The following is a 7,361-nucleotide window of genomic DNA, read 5'->3' as shown; positions in this document are numbered from 1 at the left end:
TCCACATTATTTAAAATGATTTTAAGTGTTATGTAATTAATTACAGCAATTACAAAAACAATTTTTTAAAGTTCATTATTTAAAATATTAAATTGCTGATTTTCATCATTATTATCATCATTTTAGCTTTCTTATTTTTTTTATTGTAATAGCTTTTAAGAAAGGAATTCATTCAACATTTTTTTCAATCAAAAAACTTTCTTTTAACTGTAGGCATTTCAACACTTTGTATTTAAAAAGTGAAAATAAACCAGAAATTTAGATCTATACCATCACAGCCAAGTTATAGAATATGCCTTTATGTATTTAACACCACAGAAACAAATGTGTTCAATTGGTAAAAAATCTACTTAGAAAACATTTTGTTACAGTAATACTTCCATGCAAGTGTTCAGTAAATGTTAACTTTCAATGCCTAACAAACTTTACAAGATCTTGCATCTTTCTATTACACAATGCAGCAAACACCTTTAAGATCAATGTTACACATACAGGATTCAAAACAGTTACCACTTTTTGAAACAGAGTCAACATCTTTAACATAATGATGGTTCCATCAAGGTCAAGGAACAGCTTCTGAACAATTTCAAAAGTATATTTCAGATCCTTGCATTCGCTCAGATTGAGAGCATATATTATGCCCATGAGCAAAACACAGCACCTTGGGAAATTCTGGCCCTCCATGATTTTTGTTTCCTCCACCACGATGGTTGCAGTCTTATGGTTAGATCCAGGGGTGTACCGGTCACTGATGATGGCAGTTTTCATCACCTGCCTTTCAAGGTTGGCCTTAAGTTCTTCAGTGTTAACTTAAGGCCAACCTTAAGTTAAGGAATTAATAGGTTAATTCACTAACCTATTTAAAAAAAAAAAAATAGGTTAGTGAATTATAGATTAGACTTTTATACTTACTGAATCTTAATGAATTCAGATGATCAATGGAACACACACACACAATGCTGAATTACTTACACCAAACTCCATGAAAAGGTCCTCCTTCTTCTCTCCAAGGAAAGTGATAAGGCAGCAGATGGCTACTTCTCTGCGTGTTTCAATTGTATTGTGCTATTTAAGAAAAAATAAAGTATGAGTATAAAATACATGGGTGACTGCCAACAAAGTGCATTTCAAAGCTACCCAAAGTCTAAATAGTTGTCCTACCTCAAGAAGCATGTCCTTGATCTGCCTGATTCTCACTCCCTTAGCTCCTCCCCTTGATAAAATGACATCCATCAGTTTTGGGGTGCAATGGTCAAGTGTAGCCATTCAAGGCTTACAGTGGTTATTCTCTTGAACTCCTCCTTTATCTGTAGACCACACAAACAGAAGAATTAAATCTTGCAGACTATTAGCTATACTGCATTAATGAATGCTCTAATACATTATTTAAAGAGGATAGATGTGATCTAAGGCTACCCCAAGTTTTGAGGGAACAAAAACAATCTTGGTGAAGACAAGGGAGACTTCCCCACCATAACCGTGGTGTAATCTCTAATGTTTTAGCAACCCTGTTTTTGCAGAGGTTTCGAATTTACACATTGTTCACTCCCAGCCCATTTTGTAAAAATTGTGTCCCAACTTAACAAAGCACTAATGACCCTAGATTATCACACTATACTAACTGCTTACATAAAGTCTTAATGTTAAGTAGATTCACATAGCCTATGCCAGAATAATGCTATTGGAATGAATTTAACAATATTTCACACAGTCTGATTTAAAAAAACAAAAACGAAAAAAACAAAACAAAGATAGCTACAGCTCTTAAATTCAAGAACAATACTTACTTTAAGCTGTATCACAATACTAACCAAAATCAATGTAATATTACGTATAGGTCATGCAAGTTTTATAAAGATATAAAATAGGTGAGCCAGACAGAAAAAAGAAGCCTCTAGGTTATCCCTCTGACAAAACTGTTCACAGCTTAAGGTGAATTTTGGTAAAAAGGAAAAACAAAATCAGCCTATGATCGAAATTAGATTGCACTGTGTAGCAAAGCTTTAACCATGCTTTTCCTAGCCACAGTTGCACTCTCTAGCTGAAGACTTTTGTCAAATGAAACTTTGTAAGTCTTATCCTCTCCTGTGCTAAAGTTTAGAATGGCTAGCATTAGCTACATGTGGTAGTTAAGTCGGTAGGGGAAGGAATTTGAAATCAGAAGTTACAGTGGAAAAAAATAAGTTATCTATTAAATTTCTTTAAGTAATTACAACTTGAATTTTATTTTGAACCCACTAACATTGGAATTTCAAATTACATATAAAATTAATTTAATGTAATTACCAACATTATTAATTCAACACAACCCAAAAAAAATAAAGTTTGCAACTTAGAAGGTCTATCTTAATCAATAAATTAGAATTTTTATGTTGCAGCCATGGATTTAATCAAGTGGTGGTAAAAGGAATAAAATAGGAAAATAGTGGAAAATGGTGGCATTTATTTACCACAAATAAACAACACACCACAAAAGAAAACAACAATAATATGTGGGTGGTTGACTCAAGAAAATAAAACCCCTATTAAGCCAGCAATGCTAAATAGCTTAACAAAATAGTTTACCTAAGCTAGGAGATGATGCATCCCCAGACACACAACAAAAACCCTTCCCATTCAGCCAGGTGGTAATAAATCAGTGAAGCAGGAGGGATTACTTAAACAATAACCGCATGTACATTTGTCAGCTCACGTGAACACAAAGAAAACAATTAAACTAACCTGTTGCAGGCCTCAGCAGAAGATGCTTGAGTATTTTGACAGCACACCATCCTTGCTAGCTTACAGCAGTCAACACTTCTTTAGTGCTGCTAGCAGTTCTGCAAACCACGTTGTTAAATCTTGGTGCAAAGAAGGAAACAGCTCCGCACTGGTGGTGCAAAAACCTAGTCCAACTCAAATTTAGCATAAAAAATTCCACAGTCCAACTCTGCCTCGGGAAAAACACGGCAGTAGGCTTTTGCTTCACTGAGGCTACTGTGGGGATGGACCACAGCAGTAGTGATGTGACGCTCTGTATTGAGGCTTCGAAGCGTGTGTCGAGTGGAGGGGGCGTTTCCGCGAAGCGCGTATCGAGGCTTGCTTCATTTATGGGAGGAGCTGAAAATGATGACGTCCGAAGCCTCGCTGCCCGGCTGTACCACGTGACTGGTTCAGGAAGCGGTTCGAACTTTGCCGCAAATAATCATTTTCCATACTGCCAGCATAAATAGACACAGTATACTGCCATCACTACAATATAGATGTTTTACACGCTCCTTTTGTTGTTGACATTTACAGGCTGTGTGCAAAAGGCCACACTCTTCAAATTCATGCCAACTAATATTTTTACGTCCAGTAGGTGTCCTGCTAGAGCAAATGAAGCTTCAAGAAGCTTCGCGTTGGGGTGAACCAATTGGATGAAAAGCTTCAGTGCTTCATGAGGCTTCATCTGCCCATCACTACACAGCAGGGGTGTCACTGAAGCTTTGTCAGCTAGTTGTTACCTGTAGACATCCAACAGCTTACTCCAGTCCAGTAGGGGACGGGCCACCGTGGCCTGACCACACCCACTTCCTCGCTCCAGTATGGTTGACCAACCAATCAGGACTTAGGAAACGGAATCTCACGCAAACATACAAAACACTTTACAAACACCTTGTATGTATAGATTATGCATATTTGTTTTTTACATATTTGCACCAATTATGAAAATGTGAAAATATTAAAGTGGCATAACTTTGCATTAATCTGCAGTTAAACTATTAAACTGCAGTTTCCCCTCTTTTTATTTACTTTAACTCTGAAGTTTTAGACAGAGGTGATGTTTAGTTAATCTGCATACAGTATAACCATCATGGCTACGTTATTTCACTGTACTGTTGTTGTTGTTGTGAAGTAATTTCTGTGTTTTTCTTTTCTGCAGATATTTATTCAGCTGCAGGCTACTCAGTACTGAGAACAGGAAACATCAGTTATGAACAATTATGCTGCCACACCAAAGAGAAAAAGAGGTACAGTTGCTTTCCATTCAAATGCAGCCAAGCATTCATTTACTGGTTTGGAAAGGCCATGCTCACATCAAACTTTTTAAATGATGAGGTGATTGTGTGAACAGTAATTCCTGTGTGCCAAAAGCTGAGGTTGCAGCCTGCTCACAGGTTGTTTTTCCCAATAATCTGTATGGTATTATAGAGAGGTGATATATCCCTAATATGCTTTTCTCAGGCAAAAAAACAAAATACAAAACAGCAGCCAATTAAAACAATGTTTTCTTGAACAAGGGTATATTAAATCACCTTATTTCAGGCAGCGATTAAAACCAGAGGCTGTACAAAGGTTCAGTATAAGTTAAAGAATGATTATTTTAAACCCTGTATCATGTAACGCTCCTCGGGAAATGAAGAGCTTCACTGTAAATATGGATAGATTATTATAGATATTATAGATTATCTGTCATCTCCTTCCAGAGTGGAAACAGACAGTTTCTCATTCAAGCATAGTACAAATCATATACAAGCTTCAATGAACAAACACAAGTCAATAACACCATGTCTCTTTCTATATGTTTTATTAAACTTTGCTGTAGGGCACAGTGAAGTGTAGTGTGCTGCATTTTTACATCCACACAGAAACCTAAAAATTCTGGGTCCTTGTGACCAGCCTTGTACTTTCATATTATGGTTTATGTTCTGAGTCCTTGGCTGTACTGTTTTGATTATTGTTTTTCCCTAGGTTTCAGTTATGGTTGTCAAGGATTTAGTTCTTAGGTTTTGTGTGATGGCTTCCCGTGTTGTGTGTGCTGTGCCTTTCTGTCCCATTTTCAGGTCCCTATGTTGTGTCTCCCCGGTCTGTTAAGTTTACATGTCTAGAGTTCAGTCAGTGTGTTTCCTGTTTTACTTTGAAGGTCTGTGTCTCATGTCATTGTTTCTAATTTTGCTTCCCTTGTCTCGTCCAGCCTAAGACAGAAGGAGAACTGTGCTCTCCTTCTGTGTCACAATCCCCTCGTTTTCCCTCAATGTATTTAAGCCCTGTGTTTTTCATTGTTACTGTTGCATCAGCCCTTATAGCTGTGTGTTTCTCCCCCTGTCTCCTTGTGCATTAGTTTTCCCCAGTTTAGTTTTGTATTGTTATTTGTGTCGCCTCCTCGCCAGCAATAAAGCTGTGTTCTTTTTGAGTTGTCAAATTAAGGGTCACATGGGAACTGGAGCTTATCATAGCTGTCTGGGTGGACTACACACTTTTACATGTCAACAGTTTTTCAAATGTATTTTGAAAATCTTTCATGGAGTCACCAAGAACCAATGAAGTGAACTAAAACAGCATATATTGGACTTTTTAATGCAAATCTGATTGTTTCAGCTCTGTGGGTTTAAGGTTTGGGTTTTGTTAATTTAACTTTAAGTTAAAATGAAAGCAGTGTGTAACCTTTGTGATATGTATCTGAGCTGGTTCCCAGTAACGTCTGAACTGGGACTGTGTGATGCAGAGAGGTGGAGACTGGAGGTCTTGATTGAACTACAAAGCTTGTAATCATGTTTCCTGTTGTTTGAACTGTGTTTGTATTCAGACTTTAAACCAGAGCCAGACGTCGTCTACTCTTCACTGACGTACTCCACCAGTCCAACCACTGACGTCCAGCTGATGGTTTCTAACTGGTCCCCCCCCTCAGACCAGAGGACATCCACATGTTGTTCTTTATTTTAATTTTTTTTTACTTACCTGAACAACTATGATAAAAAAAATATATATATATGAGTATGTATTTTTACCTGGAGTTTTAAAATTCTATTTTCTTGTAAAATCATCAATAACAATAAACATATGTTTGTGTTTTATGGACACAGTTAAGTTTCCTTGTTGTTTTTTATTTCAAATGTGCCTTAAACACGGTGTTCTTTTTCCCCAGCTATTAACTTTATCTGCATTAAAATATTTCACTCTGTGTTATTCATGTGGTTCTATGGGTTTCAAGCAAGATGTCAGCTGTGTGGTGTTCAGTGTCCAGGTGAGGTCTTCTACTCTTCTTCCTCGTGTCCACAATCATCTCCTTTGTCTTGTCAGTGTTGAGGGTGAGGTTGTTGTCCTCACACCATGACACCAGACCAGACCTCTCTCCTATAATCCGCTTCGTGCCAGCTTGTGAATGAGATTGTGAGGGATGACAGTGAAGCTTCAAAAGGGAATGATTCACATATGAGGTCTGCTGCCACCTACTGGTAAAACTGGGTGTTACATCAGAGACGCACTATGGAAAATTTATTTTGTTTGTTTATATTCTTTTAAACAACAACAGCTAAACCAAAGCACTTTAGAGTCAGACACTTTTACACTCCAGGTCTCTAAATTATTTAGTGGTCAATGCATGTTTTTTGAACTAACAAATAGATGCTGATTCATCTCATAAATTACGACAGACTCATCTCACCAACATAAGTTGCCTTTATAGGTCAACAGCATCAATATTGGTATCAGGAATATTGACCCTGGATTTACTTGGTATCAGACTTATACCAGAATTTGTAGTACTGCACAGCACTAAGCAGAGCACCTGCTTTATACATGGCAATACTTTAATGTTAGAACCCTGACCATGGTCTTCATGAGAGGACCTGGGGAGCATTTTTTGGATGGCGTTGACCTGGCAGCTGCTGGTTGGTTCCTCATTAACAACTGGCTGTTTTAAAAACCCGTATACCAGCAGGGCCGTCCTTCAAATTCTGTTCTGTCTGCTTTTGCACTTTTTTTTGCTAATCTTGCAATTTTGGCGTCTACGCCACCAGCGCTCATGTCTAATCCACACTTCCCCAAAGCAGCCAGCTGTGGTGAGTGACAGAGACTTTGTTCGTGCTCTTTCGGAGAAAGGAAAAAATATGGACAGACACTGCTAACCCCAGTTCGAAAGGTCCATGCCATCGCCTGCCACAGACTCCATGCCATCACTCGCTTTGGGAATTAAACCAATGGGTCCCTTTCCAGCTGAGGCTGGAGGACGCCCATCTCCAGAGCCTGCTGCAGTCTCAGTCAGAGGCCTCAGCGATGTTTGGTTATATCACGTCTCAGCCAGAGGTCTGCGCTCCGCTATCTGGTTCTGCACCTGCCAAACCTGATCCGCATTCGGCACTGCCTGGACCTTCCATGGCATGACCAGGACCTCCTGCACCTGCCACTCCAGGTACCGTCTCCACCTACCAAGCCACCCAAAGGTCTTCACCCACACCTCGACTAGCCTCCAGCCCTGCCACACCTCTGGCAGCCGTTCTTCTGAACTGCTTCTTCTCTGCTGTTAGCCACGTGGCCACACAGCCTGGGTTTTGATTAGTCAATATATATATTTTTGAATTTCTCCCTCTCAGTGTCTAGTCTTCTGCCTTCCATTTGTA

General features: G+C 38.8%; 1 long non-coding RNA gene across 1 annotated transcript; it reads right to left on the bottom strand.

Annotated features, from left to right (window-relative positions):
- Positions 1-217: 217 nt before the first annotated feature.
- Positions 218-3,515, bottom strand: LOC146713059 (uncharacterized). The gene is made up of 4 exons (XR_014919110.1): positions 2,722-3,515; positions 1,162-1,307; positions 973-1,065; positions 218-856 (listed from the first exon to the last, which is right to left on the bottom strand). It is a non-coding gene; the product is annotated as an uncharacterized LOC146713059 (long non-coding RNA).
- Between the last annotated feature and the right edge of the window lie 3,846 nt (positions 3,516-7,361).

Source organism: Copadichromis virginalis, linkage group LG3 (assembly GCF_057382275.1).
Source record: "Copadichromis virginalis isolate Kocher_CV1m ecotype Utaka linkage group LG3, C_Virginalis_male_GT1.1, whole genome shotgun sequence".
NCBI classification, from domain to species: Eukaryota; Metazoa; Chordata; class Actinopteri; order Cichliformes; family Cichlidae; genus Copadichromis; species Copadichromis virginalis.
Note: the sequence above shows the minus strand (reverse complement) of the source record. Positions and strands in the feature narration are given on the sequence as shown.